Source organism: Phascolarctos cinereus, unplaced genomic scaffold (genome assembly GCF_003287225.1).
Source record: "Phascolarctos cinereus isolate Bilbo 61053 unplaced genomic scaffold, phaCin_HiC Scaffold_726;HRSCAF=1367, whole genome shotgun sequence".
Taxonomy (NCBI): domain Eukaryota; kingdom Metazoa; phylum Chordata; class Mammalia; order Diprotodontia; family Phascolarctidae; genus Phascolarctos; species Phascolarctos cinereus.
In genome coordinates this window covers 347,037,362-347,061,676 of record NW_027556098.1, presented here as the reverse complement: position 1 = coordinate 347,061,676, position 24,315 = coordinate 347,037,362, and positions in this window count along the sequence as shown.

Here is a 24,315-nt window from a genome sequence, read left to right as displayed (position 1 = left end):
ATAGGCCCCAAGTCCCTTTGGAGACAGATAAGTGGGGTTACTTAAATTACCTAGGGCAGCTTCCCAAGACATCAATCAACATTTATTAAGTAACTACTAGGTGCCAGGTGCTATGCCAAGCTCTGGAGATACAAATACAAACGAAAAGAAAGATAACACCTGCCCTCAAGGAGCTTGTAATCTAATGGGTGAAGACACCACACAAAAGGAAGATGAAAAGTGTAGGGAGAGAGGGAGAAGGACAATGATGGAAAGTTCCAAAGTCCAAAAGCAATATAGCTGGTGGGAAATAGGTAGAACTGTGCTGAGCACGCTCTTTAAATAGAGGCCCTGATGCCTGTGATCCTTGGTCTAATGAGAGAGGCAGAGGTGTGAGTGCCAGGCAAATTCAAATTTGCAGCAAAGTTAGATTTCCTGATCTTTGATATCTGTCACCTCTTGTGGAGAGTGAGGGGGAAGAAGCACCTTCCAGCATTAATATCATCATCACCCAGACAGTAGGGGGTGGGTAATTAATAGCTTCATTTGCAAAAGTATTTATTGGGCATCTACTATATACTTGGGACTATGGAATTTTGCAATAAATATAATAATAATAATAGTAATAGCTAGCATTTATTGAGTGCTTTCAGGTTTGTAAAGCTTTATATAAATATCTCATTTATCCTCACAGCAATCTGGAAGGTAGATGCTACTATTAATTCCGTTTTACAGATAAGAAAACCAAGGCTGAGACAGGTTAAATGACTTACCTAAAGTCATACAGCTAATAAATATCTGAGGTAGGATTTGAACTCAGATCTTCTTGATTTGAGGTCTAATCCTCTACCCTCTGTACGACTCACCTGCCTCAAATGATATGGTGTTCCTTCCTATGGAGTTTATGACCCAGTTCCATTGGCCTGTCTGTGATAAAGGTAGGGTAATCAATCATCCCCCTCACCAGAGATGTTCATGGGATTCTCGGTCCAGATGGAGTTACTCAGGAAATTATTGCTGCCTTCTTTCACTCCCTTCTCCATACTTCAGGATACAAATGACACATCACTTCAATAGTATGTGTTCATTTTTCCTTGGGAATAAATTTTGCTTTTGTAAACTGCATTAATTCAAAAGATTATAAATCATAAGATTTAAAACTGGAAGAGACTTTAGAGATAATAACATCCAACTTCTTCATTTGGAAGAGGAGGAAACTGAGTGTCATAGAAGCTAAATGGCTTGCCCAGGTAATAAGGACCTAAGACAAGAATTTATCCCAGGTCTTCTGATTAAAGACATGAATTTCCTATTTGGGCGCAGTTTGTGCATATATGAAATGTAGTTCAAAAAATCATGAGTCCTTCCTAGATTATAATTCAATACTTCAAATATCTGGAATTTTTTTTTAGTATGGATACTCTACCTAATGCCCCATTTTGAAAATCCAACAATAAGTTTATTAACTCTCTTGATGAGTTTCTTTATCTAAAGCTTGCAGAAGGAGTAATAATCACTTCATCTCTCTAGGACACAGTTTTATCATCTATTGAATGAGGGAATTGGACTAGAAAATCTTCTGACTCCAAATACTATGTATAATTCTACAAAGTTGTGGGATACCCTTATAAAGTTCATATTTGTGGCCATCCCCTTCTTTCTACCCCTGAAGTCCCTGTCTCTAATTGGGAGTTCCTCCTAGAACCTACATTTGGGACAGCTAAGTGGTGAAGCCAATAGAACGCTAGGCCTAGAGTTCAAATCCAGCCTTAGATGCTGTGTGACACTGGGCAAGTCACTTAATCTCTGCCTCAGTTTCCTCATCTGTAAAATGATGATAATAATAACACCTACCTCCCAAAGTTGCTGTAAGGATAGAATAAGATAATTATAAAGTGTTTAGCACAGTGCCTGGCACATAGTAAGTACTATATGAATGTTTGGTATCATTATTAATGATTATTTTGGAGAAAGCTCTAATCAGCTTTCCCTCCTTGTTTGTACTGAGCCACCATGCTCCTATGTGAGTATTGCCTTCTGCCTTCCACCCCTTTCCAGCTCCCCTTTTATGTAGTGACTTTACCATTATAATTTAAGTTCCTTGAGTTCAGGGACCATCTTTGTGCTTATATTCATATCCACAGTACCTTGCACAAAATATTTAACAAACTCTTGTTTACTGATGGATTGACATTCTAAGCTTCTGCACATTAACCTGTGTTACAGAAGAGTTCAAGTACCTGTCCTTATTGTTTTCTTCTTTGTAACAAACATGAGTGTATTTAGAAGCAAAGTAATCTCTTCTGCGATCCTTTAAAGCGTGCAGTTCACAATAATAATAGGTAGCATTTAAAGGTGTAAGTGCTTTTAGTTTTCCATGGCATTTTACAAATGTTAACTCCTTATATCCTCACAACAACCCTGAGAGGTAGATGTTATTTTTATCACCATTTTTTCGGATGAGAAAAAGTAGGCAAATAGAAGTTAAGTAATTTGTCTGGAATCTCTCAGTAAATAAGTATCTGAGCAGAGGCTAGATTTGAACTTGGGTCATCCTGACTCTTAAGTTCAAAACTCCACCCATTGTAGCTGGGATGCTTATAGCCATTCATGTCTTCCCACTGTGTGTAATTCTTGTCCATGTCCTTCAATAATCCTCATAAGTCTTTTAACATGGCCTTTTAACATACCAGTACAGTGGCTGGGCCATCCATAGGTTATCCTTTGCTAGGTTATGCATGCTTAATCTGCCTCCTTTTTGGATCATGCATTTGATTATATCTTGTATGGCACATCTTTCAGGCAAATAATTGTTAACCATATGCTTCACTCTGTTTATACTCATACATTGCTTCATTGACCTTTGGGTCACCTGCAGTTTTGGTTCCTCAGAATGGTTGTATTCCATAATTCATAGGTGTATAAAATAATACCAGAAGAGTATTGATATTTCAAAAGATCCCCAAATCATGGGATTGTTGAAAGTGCCATGCAATTTCCCCAGTGCAATCCAGCCCAATCCTTTCTTCCTAATCAGTTCTAGGCCCAGGTCATTATCCATTTATAATGTTTGTCCAGATATATGTTCTGATAGAGTGATTGTATGGACTGCCCATCCAACTGCATGCTTTATCATTATCTAGACAACATACAGTCATTCACATGCCTTTTCCTTTGTGAACTCTTACACAAATGATATTTGAGTAGCCATGGATCTCATTGCAGAGGTTCTGAAAATTGCATCCACGTTAGTAAAAGTCATTTCCTAACTGTTAAGACGTCATCAGCTTAGTTTTTTGGTGTTTGATGTTGCATATGTCCAACACCTTCTGATTCTCTTCTAGAAGAAAGCATTCATAAGATTTTGGAGGGAATCTATAGACCTTTGGCCTATTTTGTCTTTTATTCCTGAGCAATATTTTCCAATAAATTTTTGATGGCTATTCTATTTCCATGTCCAGCTTTCTATATAAGTCACCGAGTATCAGTATATATGTCAAACTGGATTGGAGGTTCTTGTCATACTCTTCATAGCACTTCATAGACCTCTTCATCCTCTATGAGAGATGATGCTGTACTATTGTTCTTCATCAGTTGTGTCCAACTGTTTTGTGACCCATTTGGGGTTTTCTTGGCAAAGATACTGAGGTGGTTTGCCAGTTCCTTCTCCAGATCATTTTCTAGATGAGTAAACTGAGGCAAATAGGGTTAAGCAGCTTGCCCAGGGTCACACAAGTAGTAAGTGTCCAAGACCAGATTTTAACTCAGGTATTCTTGGCTTCAGGCCTGGTGTTCTATCTACTATGACACCTAGCTGCCCCCACTGCTATATTAGCATAGTTATGTCCATGGTAGTCTGTTTATTAAAGCTAACACAAGGAACAAAAACTAAGCATTCCATGAAATGATGAGCTTTTTTTAAAACTTTTTTTACAATTGGTTTTGATTTTTTTCCAAATTACATGTAAAAAATTTTTTTAACAATTGTTTATTTTTTTTTTAATTTGGAGTTACAAATTGTCTCCCTTCCTGTCTTCCTTCCCCTTCCTTGAAAAGACAAGCAAGGTGAGCAGCAAGGTGGCACAATGAATACAGCACCGGCCCTGGAGTCAAGAGGCCCTGAGTTTAAATCTGGCCTCAGACAGATAACACTTACTAACTGTGTGACTCTGAGCAAGTCACTTAACCCCAATTGCCTCACCAAGAAAGAAAAGAAAAGGCAAGAAATTCAATATAGGTTATATGCGTTCAGTCATGCAAAATATTTCCATGCTAGCCATGTTGCAAAAGAAAACATAGACTAAAAAGAAAAAGGATAATAAAGATAGAAACAAAAGTATGCTTTAAACTGCATTCAGACTCCATCAGTTCTTTTTTGTGGAGGTGGATAGCATTTTTTATCATAAGTCTTTTAGAATTGCCTTAGATCATTGTATTGCTGAGAATAGCTAAGTTATTCACAACTGATCATCATACAACATTGCTGTTACTGTGCACAATGTTTTCTTGGTTCTGCTAATTTCACTTTGTATCAGCACATGTAAGTCTTTCCAGTTTTTCTGAAAGCATCTTGCTCATTATTTCTTACTGTGTATTCTATCATAATCGTAGTCTACAACTTGTCCAGCCATTTCCTAATTGATGATCACTACCTCACTTTCCAATTCTTTGCCACCACAAAAGAGCTGCTATGAGTATTTTTGTACGTGACAGGTAACTTTCCTTTTTTTTGGGGGGGTACAGACCTAGTAGTATCGTTGCTGGGTCAAAGGGCTTCACAGTTGTATAGCCCTTTGGGTATAGTTCCAAATTACTCTCCAAAATGGTAGCTCTACCTAGTGTGCATTAGTGTCCCTATTTTTCCAAATCTGTCCAACATTTGTAATTTTCCTTTCATAACATATTAGCCAATCTGATAGCTGTGGGATGGAAACTCACAGTTGTTTTAATGTGAATTTCTCTAATCAATAGTTATTTAGAACATTTTTTGATGTAACTATAGATAGCTTTGATTTTTTTTTTCTTCTGAAAAATGTTCATATCTCTTGACCATTAATCAACTAGGGAATGACCCACATTCTTATGAATTTGACTCAGCTCTCTATATATTTGAGAAATGAGGCCTTTATCAGAGAAACTTGCTGCGATTTCCCCCTCAGTTTCCTGCTTCCGTTCTAACCTTGAATTCATTAGTTTTGTTTGTGCCAACCCTTTTTATTTTGATGTAATATAAATTATGCATTTTGCATCCTACAATATTTTCTACTTCTTGGTCATAATTTTTTCCTTATCTATACATCTTACAGCTAAAATATTCCATGCTCCTGTAATTTGATTATGATATTAGCTTTTATGTCTAAATCATGTACCCATTTTTGCTTTATCTCAAGCAAACAGCATGAGATGGTCTATACCTAGTTTCTACCAAACTACTTTCCAGTTTTCCCAGCAATTTTTGTCAGATAGTGATTTCTTTTCTTAAAACCTTTGAGCCTTGAGCATGTCAAATGCTAGATTACCATGGTCATTTACTACTGTGTCTTGTGTACCTAATCTATTTCACTGATCTACCACTGTATTTCTTAGCCAGTTACAGATTGTTTTGATGATTGCTACTTTGCAATATAGTTTGAGAAGCCACCTTCCTTCAAATTATTTTTTGTTGATTCCCTTGATATTCTTGACCTTTTGTTCTTCCAGATTAATTTTATTATTTTTCCAGCTCTCCAAAATAATTTTTTGGTAATTTGATTCGTATGGTACTGAATAAGTAAATTAATCTAGTCATTTTTTATTATGTTGGCTCAGCCTACTCATGCGCAATTAATATTTCTCTAATTGTTTAAAACTGACTTTATTTGTGTGAAAAGTGCTTTGTAATTGTTTTCATATAGTTCCTGAGCTTGCCTTGGCAGGTAGACTCCCAAGTATTTTATATTTTCTGCAGTTATTTTAAATAGAATTTCTTTTTCTGTCTCTTGCTGCTGGACTTTGGATAATATAGAGAAATATTGATGATTTATGCGGGTTTATTTTATATCCTGCAACTTTGTTGAAGTTGTTCATTATTTCAACTAGGTTTTTGGTTGATCCCTATGATTCTTTATTTTTCTTTCTTTTTTAATATAAATTTATTTATTTTTAGTCTTCAACATTCCCTTCCACAAGTTTTTGAGTTCCAAATTTTCACCCCATCTCCCCCTCCCCCCACCCCAAGATGTCATGCATTCTGAATATCCCTTCCCCTAGTCTTTCCTCTCTTCTATCTCTCTTCCCTTCTCTTATCCCCTTCCCCTTCTATTTTCCTGTAGGGCAGGATAGACTTCTGTACCCCATTTCCTATATTTATTTCCCAGTAGCATGTGAAAATATATTTTTTTAAACATATGTTTTTAAAACTTTAGGTTTCAAATTTTCTCTCTTCCTCCCTCCCCCCACCCTCACTGAAAAGGCAAGCAACTCAATATAGGTTGTACATGTGCAGTTATGCAAAACATGTCCATAGTAGACATGTTGTGAAAAACTAACTCTATTTCCCTTAATCCTATCCTGCCCTCCCATTTATTCTATTCTTTCTTTTGACCCTGTCCCTCCTCAGAAGTATTTGCTTCTGATTAACCCCTTTCCCAATCTGCCCTCCTCTCTATCATCCCCTGCTCTCTTGTCCCCTTTCCCCCTATTTTCCTGTAGGGTAAGACAGATTTCCATACCCAATTGAATGTGTATGTTATTCCTCCTTAAGCCAAATCCTATGAGAATAAGATTCACTCATTCCCTCTCACCTTCCCCTCTTTCCATTCCACTGTAAGAGACTTTTCTGTTTTTTTTTTGTAGATAATTTACCCCATTCTACCTCTCCCTTTCTTCTTCTCTGAGTATAATCCTCTCTCATCCCTTAATTTTATTCTCCAGATATGACCCCTTAATCTTCAGCTCACCCTGTGCCCTCTATCTATCTATCTACATATACATACATATTTTTTTTCCTCCAACTACCCTGATACTGACAAAGGTCTCATGAGTTATAAATATCATCTTTCCATGCAGGAATGTAAACAGTTCAATCTTAATAAGTCTCTTATGATTTCTCTTTCCTGTTTACCTCTTCATGTTCCACTTGAGTCCTGTATTTGAAAGTCAAATTTTCTATTCAGCTCTGGTCTTTTCATCAAGAATGCTTGAAAGTCCTCTATTTCACTGAATGACCATTTTTTCCCCTGAAGGATTATACTCAGTTTTGCTGGGTAGGTGATTCTTGGTTGTAATCCTATCTCCTTTGCCCTCTGGAATATTATATTCCATGCCCTGCGGTCCTTTAATGTAGAAGCTGCTAAATCTTGTGTTATCCTGATTGTGTTCCACAGTACTTGAACTGTTTCCTTCTGGCAGCTTGTAATATTTTCTCCTTGACCTGGGAACTCTGGAATTTGGCTACAATATTCCTAGGAGTTTTCCTTTGGGGATCTCTTTCAGGAGGAGATCTGTGGATTCTTTCAATTTCTATTTTGCCCTCTGGTTCTACTATATCAGGGCAGTTTTCCTTGATAATTTCTTGAAAGATGATGTCTAGGCTCTTTTTTGATCTTGGCTTTCAGATAGTCCAATAATTTTTAAATTCTCTCTCCTGGATCTATTTTCCAGGTCAGTTGTTTTTCCAATGAGATATTTCACATTGTTTTCTAATTTTTCATTCTTTTGGATTTGTTCTACTGTGTCATGATTTCTCATAAAGTCACTATCTTCCAATTGCTCTATTCTAATTTTTAAGGAAGTATTTTCTTCAGTAAGCTTTTGGACTTCCTTTTCCATCTGGCCAATTTTGCTTTTTAGGGCATTTTTTCCTCATTGGCTTTTTGGACCTCTTTTGCCATTTGGGTTAGGCTATTTTTTAAGGTGTTATTTTCTTCAGTATTTTTTTGGGTCTCCTTCAGCATCACTCTCAGTTTTTCCTCTACTTCTCTAACTTGCTTCTCAAGATCTCTTTTGAGCTCTTCCATGGCCTGGGACCAATTCATATTTTTCTTGGAGGCTTTGGATGTAGGAGCTTTGACTTTGTTGTCTTCTTCTGGTTGTATATTTTGATCTTCTTTGTCACCAAAGTAAGATAATATAGTCTGACTCTTTTTGCACTGCTTGCTTATGATCCCGGCCAATTACTTGAGTTTTAAACTCTTTCTTAAGGTACAAATCTGCTTCCAATATGGAGAATGTACTGTCCCAAGCTTCGGGGGTTTGTACAGCTGTTTTCAGAGATACTTGTAGGGACCTGTAAATTTTCAGTTCTTCCAAGGTGGTATGATAAGGGGCAAGGTGTTTAATCCTTTCCTGGCCTGCGACTACAAGTACTCCTTTCTGTCCTGTAACTGTGATGAGGGGATTCTCTCCACAACTACTACAAGCTCCACCAAGCCAGCGCTTCTCCTCACCCCAGCACCGCTGCCCAGAACTGTGGCCCAGATCCACACACGGGCAAAGCAAGAGATTCCTGCCTCAGCACTGGCAAAGAGATCCCTGCAATCCCTCTCTGATCAGCCACTGGATTCCCCCTCAGTCTGTGGGCCGGAAGCTCGGGAAGCAGCTGCCCCTCCACAGGGCCACGCTCTTGGGGAATGGAGCTGAAACCTAGCCTTCCTTTCTCAGGCACCGACAGAAACAGACTTTTCCCACTGACCTTCTAATTTGTCTTTGGCATTGGTGGATTGAAGAGTCTGGAAACCTCCACAGTTGCCCAAGATTCAATCCTCTGAGGCCTGCTCCAGGTTTGCTGCAGCCTGCGCGCCCACACTGTGGCCTGTGCACCCATGCCGCGCTGCACTGCACTCCCAGCCCAGCACGATACACCTTTCTGACCAATCATCCAGGTTGTCCTGGGCTGGAAATTTGTTTCACTCTGTCTTTTTGTGGGTTCTCCTGCTTCAGAATTTGTTTAGAGCCATTTTTTATGAGTATTTGGAGGGGTTTGGAGGACAGCTCAAGCAAGTCACTGTTTTCACTCCACCATCTTGGCTCCACCTCCCTATGATTCTTTAAATATACATTTTATCATCTGCAAAAAGTGAGAGTTTTGTTTCCTCATTGCCTATTCTAATTCCTTCAATTTCCTTTTCTTGTCATTGCTATAGTTAGAATTTCTAGAACAATATTGAAATAATAGTGGTGATAATGGGGGTCCTTGCTTTACCTTTGATCTTATTGGAAATGCTTTCTTGCTTATCCTATATTATAGGCAATGCTTGCTGATGGTTTTAGATAGATACTACTTATTTAAAAAAACTTCATTTATTCTTATTCTTTCCAGTGTTTTTTTAAAAATAGGAATGAGTTTTGTATTTTGTCAAAAGTCTTTTATGCATCTATTAAGATAATCATATGACTTTTGCTGGTTTTGTTATTCATATGATCAACTATGTTGATGGTTTTTCTAACATTGGAATCAGCCCTGCTTTCCTAGTATAAATCCCACCTGGTCATAGTGTATGATCTTTGTGACATATTGCTGTGATCTCCCTGCTAGTTTTTATTTAAAATTGTTGCATCTCCCCAACTGATAAATGGTCAAAGGATATGAACAGGCAGTTTTCAGATGAAGAAATTAAAGCTATCTATAGTCATATGAAAAAATGCTTTAAATCAATATTGCCTAGAGAAATGGACATTAAAACAACTCTGAGATACCACATCATACCTATCAGATTGACTAACATGACAAAACAGGAATCTGATAAATATTGGAGAAGATATGGGAAAATTCGAACACTAATGCATTGTTGGTGGAGTTGTGAACTGATCCAACCATTCTGGAGAGCAATTCAGAACTACGCCCAAAGGGCTATAAAACTGTGCATACCCTTTGATCCAGCAGTATCACTTCTAGGGCTATACCCCAAAGAGCTCATAAAAAAGGGAAAAAGACCCATATGTACAAAAATATTTATATCAGCTCTTTTTGTGGTGGCAAAGAATTGGAAATTGAGGGGATGCCCATCAATTGTGGAATGGCTGAACAAGTTATGGTATATGAATGTAATGGAATACTATTATTACATAAGAAATGATGAGCAGGTGGATTTCAGAAAAACCTGGAAAGACTTACATGAACTGATGCTGAGTGAAGTGAGCAGAACCAGGAGAACATTGTATACAGTAACAGAAACATTGTGTGATGACCAACTTTGATAAAATTAGCTCTTTTCAGCAATGCAATGATCCAATTCCAAAAGACTCATGATGGTAAATGCTATCCACATAAAGAGAAAGAACTATGCAGTCTGAATGCAGATCGAAGCATACTATTCTCTTTTTGTTTGTTAATTTTTTTCTTGTAGTTTTTCCCTTTTCTTCTAATTCTTCTTTCACAACATGACTACTGTGGAAGTATGCTTAATATGATTATACACATATAGCCTATATCAGATTTCATGCTGTTTTGGGGGGGGGAGGAAAAGGAGGGGAAAATTTAGAACTCAAAATCTTATAAAAGTGAATGTTAAAAACTAAAAAAATATTAATCAAAAATAAAATTGTTACATGGATATTCATTAGGGAAATTGGTCTATAGTTTCCTTTCTCTGTTTTGGCTCTTCCTGGTTTAGGTATCAGGCCCATATTTATGTTATAAAAGGAATTGGTAGGACTCCTTTGTGTATTTTTCCAAAGATTTTATATAATATTAAAGTTAATTGTTCTTTAAATATTTGGTAGAATTCACTTGCGAACCCATCTGGCCTTGGAGATTTTTTTTTTTTATTAGGGAGCTCATCTATGGTTTGTTTGATTTTTGGGTTATAATGATGTGCCTCTCGGTTTATGATGAAACCACCTCCTTTGTTTGCCTAAGGAGAACCTGTGTGCCACCCTTCTATTTAGTTGTAACTTCCTTGTGCCTTCCAGTTTAATTTCTAGTTAAAAAGTTAGTCTAAAAAGTTACTTTTTTTTGTTTGTTTCATATATTTCCATACCTAAATAATTCATCAGTAGTGATCAACCTACTGGTAAAGAATCTCTGTCTTTCCTTTGCTAAGCTCCTCTAACAGCACACATTTTCTATCACTGAAATTAGAATAGAAGCCTTCCCAGAATGAATAACCTGTAAGACTTTGTATTCCACTGGCACAACCTTCAAGAAACCAAGGTCACCTCTGTAATATAATAGGACACCAGGGTGAGGTTTTTCCTGTGGTGGAGTTACTAATATAAATGGTGCTCTACCTCTGCTAATGAGGGATGAGTGTTTTAAAAAAAACTAGAGAAACAATCAACTAGCAAGCACTTATTAAGTGCCTACTATGTGTCAGGAACTATGCTAAGAGCTCGCACTAACAGATCCATAGGAAGCAATGGGATTGCATATGCCAGGAGTTAGGGTGAGTGGGAAAACTTTCACATATAAGGCAGCCCTTGAGTTGAAGCTTGAAGTCTGGGGAATGGCCATGTGTGAAGAATAGACTGATACCCAGTTTGGCTGGACTGTGGAAAGCATGGAGAGGAATATAATGTAATTATTTGCATTTCAGTCGTCTTCAATCCTAGAGATGATAGAAAACCAATGAAGTTTATTAAGTGGAGGAAAGGCAGAGGTCCCATGATTTGTGGAGATGTCCAAGGTGAGGATTCAGGTGAAGTGAATAAAGGGCTTCACTGCACTAGATGTCCCAAACCAGTAATACACAAGTAATGGTTTTTCTCATCAACAGAAACACTGTTTTGGAAATTCACCCTGCTATTTGCTTTGATTTCTTTCAGCAAATTTCACAGCATCAGTAGACATTGCATCAAAGCCAAAGTTTCCTTTCATTGAATAAAAAGAGTAATATTGTTCTGATTCATAATGATTTCAGATTTATTTTATTCTTGAATGGCCAATAACTTATACTTCATTGAACGAATTTCTTTTAACTGTATTCTAAAGCAGTTTGATTTCTGTGCTCATGTCAATCATTAGAGTTGGCCACAGTTATCAATAAGCTTTTCCTATGAAGACCCACTTTAATTTCAAAGACAATGTTCCAGCTTTGCTTCAGTGAAATTCCAATAAACTGATTTTTATGAACAAGAAAAACTTTAGTCGTCCTTTGAATAGAGAAGTCTTAACAAAAAAGGCAAATTGAATGAGATCAAGTAAGCATATCTCCATATAGATGTTTTATCTTGAACTCTCTTATGGTTAAAGAGAATATTCTACTGCAAATCTGTAAAACAACAACAACAAAAACAATGGGTCTTGATCATTCATGGAAATAATACTGAAGAAGTCAAGCTCATTTTTAGGCTTATTAAAAAGTAATGGAAACAGTAGCATAATAAAAATTACTAGAATTGATGGTATCGTATTGCAATTAAGGTATCATAATTTTTTAAAAAGAACACTATTATTCCACATTTGGTTCCAAATTCTGTGCCATATTCATCTGAAAATAATGTAGTAATGTTTCCAGTTCATTTCCCCCTCAGTTTAGGAGGGAAAAAGATTCCCATTCTTTCTAAGAGTATTAGAGATTTTCCTCCTAAATTTGAAAATTAATGTTTTTTTAAATACAGTTATTTCCCCTTCTAACAAACTCTCATTTGTGACAAACAAAAACCTTTAAGTGAAACCAACCAACAAAGCAACCACATCTAACAGTGTGTGAAATACTCTGCACCCATAGCCCCCAATTTTTTTCAGAAGGAAGTGTTTCATTTTCTGTTCTCCAGAACCAAAATTGTTCATTGCAATTAGTGTGAATTCAACTGGCTTTCAGAGCTATTTTCATTTACATGAGTGTAAATTGTAGTCATTGTATCAATTGCTCTTTTGTTTCTGCTTTCATCACCACCTTTCTTCATCTCATTCTTCCCGTGTTTCTCTGAATTCCCCATATTTATAATTTCTTATGATACAACAATATTCTATTTCATCCTTGTAGCATAGTTTGTTCAACCAATCCCAATAAATGAGCCCTTACTTTATTTCCACTAGGGAGTTGCAACCACAAAGAGTCCCTATGATTATTTTGGTATATATGTGGGACCTTTATTTCTCTTGTGGACATACTCAGTAGTGGGATTGCTGGGGCAGAGTATGAACAGGTTAGTGACTTTCCTCACACATAATTCCAAAACATTTTCCAAAATAGTTGGACCAATTTACAGCTCAACAAACAATCAATAAGCATTTATTAAGCACTTACTATGTGCCAGGCACTATGCTGGGAATATAAAGAAAGGTAAGAATATAGGCCTTGCCCTTAAGCAGCTCACATTATTATGTAGGAGACACCAAATATCTTGTATGTACTTAGAAATGTGTATCAGTTTGTCTGCCATCACACAGCTATCCAACATTGACTATTTTAATTTTAGTATCTTTACCAATTTCATGGATGTGGGTGAAAGCTTACTGTTTTAATTTACATTTGGATCATTTTTATACGGTTGTTGATTGCAAACTTTGCACAGTTTAAGATATAGGAGAGAAAAGTAAGCCATAGTTTGACGCGCATCCTAGATTTTTGGAAGTTTCAGAGGAAGGATCATTAGGATTCCATGAGCTAAAATTCTGTAGGAGATCAATCCAAGAAAAGTTGGAAATGTTTCTCTTTTTTTAATAACATTTTATTTTTATTCCCAATTACATGTAAAAACAATTTTTAACATTTAAAAAATTTTCAGTTTCAAATTCTCTCCCTCCCTCCCTTTTCCCCTCCCTGAGGTGGTAAGCAATTTGATATAGATTATACATGTACAATCATGCAAAATGTATTTCTATATTATTAATGTTGTGAAGGAAAACACAGACTAAGAGAAAAACAAAGTAAGAAATAGAATGCTTCAATGTGCATTCAGACTCCATCAGTTCTTTCTCTGGAGGGGGATAAAATTTTTCATCATTAGTCCTTTGGAATTGTCCTTTGGAATTTTGGAATCATTGTGTTACCAAGAGTAGCCAAGTCATTCACAGTTGATCATCATATAATATTGTTGTTAACTGTGTACAATGTTTTTCTGCTTCTGCTCACTTCACTTTGCATTATGTCAAATAAGTACAGGTTTTTCTGAAAGTATCTTGCTAGTCACTTACAGCACAAATTGTATTCCATTACAATTATATACCACAATTTGTTTAGCCATTCCCCAATTGATGGGCATAATCTCAATTTCCAATGCTTCGCCATCACAAAAAGAGTTGCTATAAATATCTTTATGCAAAGATGTTCTTAACTCTTTTTTATCTCTTTCAGATACAGACCTAGCAGCGGTATTGCTGGACCAAAGGGTATACACAGTTTTATAACCATTTTGGCACAATTCCAAATTGCTCTCTAGAATTGTTGGATCAATTCAGAACTAGGATGGCTGAAGTCACAAAGAGAAGTAATTTCAATGAGGAGGAATAATATTCATGAATTTTCTGAAGAGACTGATGGGAATGTACAGGAACTCACCTATCAACTTAGATGTAAAGAAAGAAACATACAGAAGGTAGAAGCAAAGGCAGGTATGAGGGAACGATTATAAAAATATGACCCAATTTTGTTAAAATAGTTTCAGAATTCTAAAGCTCAGAACTAGCTGGGGCTAGTGAAGAAAACAAAATGTACTTTTGTTGCTGTCATTAAACTATATTGGGGAGAAGAGGAGAAGCAAAGAAGGGTGTGAATGGGGCTGTGCTAACTGACAGCAGAGAGTGTAGGTAGTACTGCTCACTTCTTATTTTTCTTCTGTTTCATCTTCCAAGAATGACTTTGCACTGGAAAGGGCAGAACAAAAGTGACTAAGATGGAGATGATACCCAAGATAAATAAGGACATAGTTAAGAGAGCATGTGATGAATTCAAGTCACCTGACCCAGATGTACTACATCCTTGGGTACTGAAAGACCTGGGAGATGTGACTGCTGCACCACTATCAATGATATTTGAAAGAATGTGGAAAATATGAGAGGTATTTACTGCAGGATTAGACAAGGGCAAACATCTTTCCATTTTTTGAAGAAAAAAAAAAAGAAGACAACAGTCCACAAACTATGGATCAGTGAGTTTAACTTCTATTCATGGGAAAATTCTAGAATGGATCATTAAAGTGATAGCTTCATCAAAGACAAATCGTGCATGAATAACCTTATTTTATTTTTTGATGGAGTTACTAAATTAGTAGATCAAGGAAATAATGTAGCTATAATTTATGGTGATTTGAGTCGTGTTTAATAAAGTTCTTCATGCTATTCTTGTGGAAAAGATGGAAAGTTGTGGGCTAAATGAGAGTATAATTAGATGGATTTGGCAATGCTCGAATGGTCATAGTTGAAAAATAATCATTAATGGCTCCATGTCAACTTGAAAGGAGGTCTCCAAGGAAAGTACCCCAGGTTTGTGCTTGGCCTGCACTGCTAAACATTTTTATTATGACTTGAAAAAAGGCATAGATGGCATAGATGTTTATCAGGTATGCCAATGACAGAAAACCGAGATGGTTAGCATACTGAATAATAGAATCAAAATTCAAAAAAGATGCTGACAGGCTAGCATATTGAGTTAAATATATAAGATGATATTTAATAGGGATAAATGGAATGCCTTATTCTTAGTAAAAAAAAAATCAACTTCATAAATATGAGATGATGAAGGTTGATCAGAAAGCAGTTTTTCTGAAAAAGATTTTGGAATTTTAGTGGAATTCAAATTCAGTGTGAATTAATAGTATGAGGCATAGCCAAAAAAGTTAATGTGACTTGGGGCCCAAGAAATAAGGAAGTGAGGGTCTCTATATTTTGACTTGGTCAGACCACATCTGCAGTACTGTGCCTGATTTAGGGCACTGCATTTTAAGAAGGACAATGATAAGCATCCAGAACATGGTAACTGTTATACTCCGTGCTTATCTGGGCTTGATATGCTCCGTGTTTATCTGGGTTAGGAACTTACCTCCTCAACAGGCTTCGGACGTCTCCGGCTCCAGCTGCACTGGAGAAATGACTCCACAGAACACCCCAAGATACTTTCAGAGTATACTCTTTTATTGTTACAACTCTGACTACTAGCGCGGCTCGCGCGGCTCGCGCGGCTCACGCGGCTCTAACGCTCTCTCTCTCTCTCTCTCTCTCTTTTTTTTTTTTCCTGCCTCCGGGTACCTCCTTTTTATCTTCTCCCCGACCACCTTTTTCACGAGCCCTTCCCGCAGTAAGCCAATCATGTCCTGCCCCGAAAGCAAAGAGGATTCGTGCTTATTAATCATGTCATGAGCCGTTGCACGTGAGCAACTCAGCTGACCTAAGTATCAGCCAACTTGCCACGTCTGCTCATTTTAGTGACATGCGCTGATCCACCTTAATACTCCCAGGCAATCATGTGCACTCCTGCAGGTAAGGACAGAGTCATCTCACAAATGACCCTTACAGGTAACCAGCTTAGTAAAGAGATGAGTCCAAAACACATGAGGATCAATGAAAAGAACTGGACTATTAATCCTGAAGATAACATATGACAGTAAATTAGAGCTATTACCAAGCATCTGAAAGGCGGTCATTGTGGAAGAGAAGACTTGTTCTATTTCACCCCAATGGGAAAAACCAGGAGTTATCAGTAAAAGTTGCAAAGAAGCAAATTAGGTTTGATGTCAGGAAAAAACTTGTAACAGTTAAAGTTATACCAAAGTGGAATGGGCCACCTAATAAATGAATCCCCTCACTGAGATTCAAAGTCAAAGCTGGATAACCACTAGGGATTCTTTTGGGGAATGACTTAGCTTTGGTGGCTGCCAAGGTTCCTCCAAATCTCAAATTCTAGAATTTTCATTTCTTCTCCTGAAAAGTGTTTGTTTATAACCTTTAACCTCTTGTATGTTGGCAAAAGCTCCAAAGACATTTTTGCACTGAGGTACACTCCAGTCCTATGACATTCTGGTTGAATGATGATTCCACAGAGAATACCTTTTGGGGCATGGTAGATAAGAAGGAAGCAAAGAAAAAAATACTATGCCAGTGATGTTTATATTCAACTGCAGAGTCCATTTGCATCCTAAACATAGAAAATTCCCCACATTCTATAGCTCATGGCACATTTTAGCTCATATGACCCAGCATGCATAAACATTGACAATATTGAATGAAGAAAGAAAAAAGATGCCATGGATTAGAATATTAAGTTTTGTCTAGTTTGGTAAAAGAGAAAAACTTTTCAAACCCTGAAGGAGGGAGAACTACAGCAGGCCACACATAGAGTCATCTCTCCCAACTAAATTCAACACATGTGTACTGAGCAGCTACTAGCTACGTGGCTCTACATTAAGTGTTTTGATGTATCGAGAGATGAATAAGACATTGTCCCTGCTCTTAAAATCTTACAAGAAAATACATAGTACACTACTAGCTACAATACAAGGCAGAAAATGAAAACTGCCACGAGAGGTATAAAATATCATTATGGTTTAAAAGAGGAAGAGGTCAAATTTAGTTTGGTGGAAGACGGGGACAGGGAGGGAATCCAGTAAGGCTTCATGATAGAGATGACATTTTAGTCATACCTTGAAGGATGCGTAGAATTGACACAGGTAGAGATCTGTAGTCTGGGCATTCATGGCAGAAGCAACATGAAGAGCAAAGGGTTGAAAAAAACAGTTATCTCAATTCAATGAAAATTCAATTAACATTTGTTAAACACCAAATGTATGCCAAACACTGTGCTGGGTGCTGAGGATTCAAATACAAAAATTAATTTGTCCTTTCTTTCAGGGAGCTTACATTCTACTCAAGGGATATAACATATACACAGATAAGCAAATTAATGTACAAATTTAAAGAGATTAAGATTCTACCAGTTGAGGAGAGAGAACCAGAAAAGGCCTCATGTAAGAGGTAATACTTAAGCTATGCTTTAAAGGATGCTAGGGAATCTATAAAGTATAGTTGAGGGAATGGTGGGAAGAATGGCCTATTTGGAATGCAGGATACACGTAATAATAATAACTCACATTCCTAAAGTACTTTTCAAAACGTTTTACTTACAACAACCCTATAAGGTAAGAAGTGCAAGCATTACTATCTCCTTTTTATAGATAAAGAGACTGGGGTCCGAAAGAACATTGACTTTCCCAAAGTTATGCAGATAGTAAGTGACAGAATTGGAATATGATGATTAATGTAGGTTATACATTAACCCAAAAGCCAACATTCCTTCCACTATGTCACTATGCTTTAAATATTGAGGAGTAATGAGACAAGACTGGGAAGGTATTCCATTGTGAAGGGCCTCAATGTCAGGCTGAATATGGACTTTATAGAGGAGGCAATCAAAAGTCACTGAAGGTTTTTGAGCAGGGCAGTGAAGTGATTAGAGCTGTGTACTAGGGAAATATATATACATATATATGTACATATATGTACATATATGTACATATATGTATATATATGTATATACATATATATATACATACATACATACATATATATGTGTGTGTGTAAATTCAGTTAGGAGGTGATAACCATAATACAAGTATAATATGTCATCTCTCAAAGTTGTTTCAGTGAAGTGGAGGGTTCACAGTAAAGCCTCAGAAGAATTCAGAAGATATCTGTATTTTCCTCTCTGCTATGCTTCTCCATGATTCTCTTTTTTTCTACTTGAAGATGATCTGTGAAAAAGATGGAAGATGTGAGTCACATAGAATGAGACATCCCAAAGTTCAAAATATAAAGGTATGAAACCAAGAATAACCTACCCAACAAAACTGAGTATAATCCTAGAAGGAAAAAATAGATTTTCAATGACATAGAAGATTTTCAACATTCTTGTTGAAAAATCCAGAGAGTTCTTTCAGAATTCTAATGTCACAAGGATAGTTAAATAAGAACAAATATACATACATACATACATACATACATACATACATACATACATATGTGTGTGAGTATGTGTGTATGTTAGTTTTGAAAAGACAAAAGAATTTAAAATGTATTCTGGACTGGACCAATCTCTATACCACATGAATGGCCAAAGCCCAACAAAGCAGGCCAAAGGCAGGTTTGTCAGGAATCAAATGGCAGTTTAACTGATTTCAAAGTGAGGAAAGCAGGTTTGCAAAGTGAAGTCTCCCTGAGTAGGAGGACTTGTGGCTTGTGGCTGGGGTAGGGCTTTTATTCCTGAAAACACAAAAAGGCAGAACCATAACACAGTCATTCTTAGACTTTGAGTAAGCAGCTTCCATGGTTGGCATTTCTTGGGACGATACAGGCATTTTGGGGTCGTGTGGGAATAGTCCCTAAGTTATTAGAATCAGAGAGCCTTGTGATTGTTTTAAGTCTTTAGGCTCACTGAGCCTTGTGATCATTCTCTGGAGTACAGAACCAGAGTTAGTGTGGAACAAGAGTGCAGTACTTGGTTCAGTTCACTTAGCAGTTAAGAGCACAAGAATTGTTCAGAGTGTCTGGAGAGGTGATTAATCACTCTCTGCCATGGCACATTGGCTGCTTCTGGCTGTCAGGTCCCTGGGAAATAGGGAAACTCCAACAAATCTAAGTAGTTATTGGTTAATATGAAAATAATAAATCCCTTAGAGAATGCTGGTTAATTCAGTTAACCATTTTGCCAGAGGGTAAGATCATCTGAAGGGTGAGCACAAAGGATTGTTGTTGTGCCAAGCTCAGGGCACAGCCTACTTGCTCTGAAAAATAACATGGTGTTTTCTAATATATTGACAGAAGATACTGTAAGAAAAAAAGTGAAGGGAGGAGAATATATTAGTAAAAAAATATGAGGAAAGATGGGGAAACACATAATCAAAGTGGAAAAGTAGAATTATATTCAAATATTATAATAGAGGGAAGATGAGGCATCACTTGAAATTCACTTTCATCTAAACTGGTCAAAAGTGAGCCAGCTAGAACATATACACACACAAAAAGTTTGGTATAGGAACACATTCAACTCAACAGGTATACAGATAAGAATAGGAAGAGGAGAAATGGTGGTATAAAAGAGAGCACAGGTTCAGGAAAGGATTAATCATAAACAAAATAAACATTAGGTTTGGAAAGGGGAGATTAAAGAGAATATTAAAAGGGGAAAAAGGCAACAATTTGGAATACATAGGCAATAAGGATCATAGAGTGGGAAAAGCATAAAAAATAAGATGGAGGGAAATAAAAAATTAACTATTGTAACTGTAAGTGTAAATGGCACAAACTCACTCATAAAATGGAAGATGTTAATAGAATGCATTAGAAAAAATTCAACAACATCTTATTTACAAGAAATACAATTGAAACATGAAGGCTCATACATAGTTAAAATAAGGGGTTGGAGTAAAATCACACATTTAAAATAAGAGGCTGGAGTAAAATCTATTATAATTCAGTTGACCACAAAAAATCAGGGGTAGCAATTATGATTTTAAGCAAGGCAACACAAAAATAGATTTAATTAAAAGAGACAAAGTGGGAAACTATATTTTGCTAAAGGGTAAAAATGAATTTATTTCAATAGTTAACATAAAGGCATCAAATGGCATAGCTTCTAAGTAATTAGAAGACAAATCAAATTAATTGTAAGTAGAAATAAATAGCAAAACTAAAACAATGCAAGACATTAACTTACTCCATTAGCCCTAGATAAATATAATAAAAAAGTGGGGGGGAAAAAAGAATTTAATGGCCCAAGTAAAATGTCAGAAAAATTGGATGTAGTAGCTCTCTTGGAATCACTGAATGAAAATGAAAAGAAGTAGACATATTCTTGATTGTACATGGCACCTTTACAAAAACTGACCATGTCTTAAAACATAAAAACCTCACTAAACTGCAAAAAAGTTTTAAACATATTCTTCACTGAGAACAATTCAGTAAAAATTATATTGAAGGGCTAATAAAATTATTGACACTAAATAGAATAAAAATTAGGATTAAATAAATTAATCCTAAAGAATCAGTGGGCCAAAGAACAAATCATAGCAATGATAGATAATTTCATCAAAGGTAATGATGACAAGACAACATACCGAACATTTAAGGATGTAGCCAAACTAATCCTTAGGGGGAAAATTTATATATCTAATGATTATTTTCTCACAAACAAGAGAACAAATTAATGAGTTTGAAATGCAACTGAACACTAGAGGAAAAAAACCCCAAAATTTAAAATCCCAATTAAACACCAAAATAGAAATATGAAAATCAAAGAAGAGATTAATAGGACTGAAAGTAACCAAACAAATCCCATTGAACTAATAAATGGGTCTTTGGGGAAGGTGAAATAAACCATAAAATAGATAAATCATTAGCTAATTTGATTAAAAAGAAGGAGAAAAACCAAAGTGCCAGTATCTAAAATGATAAAAAAAAAAAAGAATTCACAACAAAGGAAGAAGAAATTAAAAAAATGTTAGAAACCATTTCCCCCAAATACATGACAATAAAACCTACAACTTAAATGAAATAACTGAATTTTACAGAAATTATAAAATACCCAAATTAACAAAAAACAGAGAATTTAAACAACCTAATTTAAAAAGGAGACTTCCAAAGGGGGAAAAAAAACTCCAAAACAATGGATTCACAAGTGAATTCTATCTAACATTCAGAGAGAAATTAATCCTAAAAGCAATTAATTCCAATATTACATAAACTGCAAAAATAGCAAAATAAATGATTCTACCAAAGTATTTCTATGACACAGATGTGGTCTTGATATGTAAAAACAGGAAAGTTAAAAGAGAAAAATGAAATTATAGACCAAAATCTCTTATGGACATTGATGTAAGAATGTTAAATAAAATGCTAGTAAAGAGGCTAAACAATATATCACAAAGATTATATACTATTTCCATGTTGAATTTATACCAGAAATTCATGGTTGGTTTAATACTAGGAAAATTATAATAATAATCAAACACATTAGTAAAGAAAAAATCAACAAAAATATATCAATAGATACAGAAAAAACTTTTGACAAAATACAAAATGCATTTGTTTGAAAAAAAACCCACTAGAAAACATAAGAATAAATAGGCCTTTCCTTAAAATGATAAATAATATATCTATAAGTATATGTAAACACACACATACACAGTAGATCCTTATAATTCATAGATTCCATATTTGTGAATTCATATATTCAGTAAAATTTATTTGTAACTCCAAAATAATCCCTCATGGTACTTTCCTGGTCATTTACAGATGTGTACAGGGTGGTGAAAGATTTGAGCTGCCCAATATGCACATTCTTATTAGCTAAGGTTGAACAAGGCAATGCTCTCCTTTCTTATTTCAGTTTTCATGCTTTTCATCAAAGGAGGTTAGATTCTAATGGTAACTGTTTTGCCTCTCCTTAAAGCTAAGCACTGATGGTTATTTCTAGTTTTCTTCTACTCAAAATTACCAAACCCACTATATTATAATATCATTTATTCATGAGTTGAATAAGTAAACATGTCTTTTTTAAATAGAGTTAAGCAGGAACTATATTCACTGACCAAGTGAATAGATGTCAAGAAATTCTATCTGATCCTGAATCTGGATTTAAACAGAAAAGACATCTCATTTGGCTAAAACATACTACAAATTGCTTTTGTGTTCAGAATACATAATAGGAAAGTAGACTCCTAAGAATATCTTATGGATAGATTTAGAGCTACAATGAACATTGTAGTCATTTAGTCCTAACCCCTCATTTTGGAGATGAGTAAAATGAGTAAAAAGCCATACGAAGAGTGTCAGAGCTAAGAGTATATGAACCTGAAAGTTTGGATATTTTGTTTATTCCATAGAGTTTATTTTCACTAAAAAATTTCAAGTATCAAGTATTTGTCTGAGTTTACTCTTTCCCACCTACTCTTTTACCACTTCTCAATTGAATAAATTAAGCAAAGTAACTAAAAAACAATCCAATGACATTGGTCTCCTTGCTCTTCTTCAAAATGGCACTCTATATCTTGACTCAAGGAATTTTCATTGGCTATCCCCCATACCTGGAACTCTTTTGCTCTTCATCTCTACCTCCAGGTTTCCCTGGCTTCCTTCAAGTCCTATCCAATATCCCACCTTCTGCAACATACTTTTTCCAATCCCTTTTAGTCTTCATCCTCCTCTCTGAGAATATCTACAATTTATTATGTTCATATAATACCTTGTTTTGTATTTTATTAGCCCTATTAGATAGTGACCTCTTTGAGAGCTGGGACTCTCTTTTTCCTTTCTTTCCCCATATGCTTAGCACAGGTTGGCACATGTGTGTCTTATTACTTTCATGGTCTAAGTCTAAACTTACTTCTCCCATGGATGCTGTGTATGTTTGTGAAGAAGAGTAAACCATATTCTTTGGAGAAGCTTTTGTATTAACTGTCTTTACCATGTTATCTGAGACTAGTAATAACTGCCCTCTAGTGACCTAACCTGCCAATTCAAATGGGAGCCAGGAAACGCAGCATTTATTTATTTATTTATCTCCCTATTTATTTATTTGTTTGTTTGTTTATTCATTAATTCATTTATTCTTCTTCCTCTTCATCTTCCTTCTTTTCCTTCTATTATTTTTTTCAAAAATCTGGGAAAATTTATTTTTTGTCCTGCACAACTTACATTTTTGATTTCTTGAAGTAGAGCTCTGAAAAAACAAATCAGGCTTTAAAAAAGCCCATTGTGTTTCAAATGTAGCTACTTGGCTATGCCTTTAAACCCAAATCATTTCATTGAATAGCCAATAATAGGCTCCTTCCCAGCCTGTTTAAAATGAATGTAAATATAAATCATTTTCTGTTCTGGTCAGAAACTCAGAAGGACTTCACGTCACAGATTGACATCTTTGTGATGATAAATTAGGTTATCTTTTGTCTCAATTCTTACCTAGCCCTTGGTCATTGAATGGGTTTGGCCTCAGACAAACTGAGAGCTGGGAAAGACCTTAATTTAGATAGTTCAAGGTCACCTGCTATATCTCTTTTTTTACCTTTTTCTTGCCACTGGACTCTCATGACTGGAGGAGAAAGTGAAGCTGACGATTTTGTGCTGCTCTGCCTCACTCAAAATCAATTCACGTGCAAGTCAAGACATCACCCTTTTGGTGATATCATTGGTTCTCTTTGAGAACAAAAGCTGAACAATAGCACTTTTCACAGTCTATTTATGCCCTTTTTTGCATTTTTGTAGGGGTTTTTTTTGGTGATTTCACTGTTGAAATGGCCTCTGATCATAATGCTGAAGTGCTATCTAGTGTTTCTAAGCAAAGAAGACTGTGTTAAGGTCTAGGGGTGCTAAGAACTCAAAAATTCAAGGACAAAAGATGTGGGTCCTGCCTCAAATGAATTTGACTCAAGCCTTCTTTCAGTCAGAGACAAGGTTTATTAAAACACCAATTGAGGTGGCAAAATTTT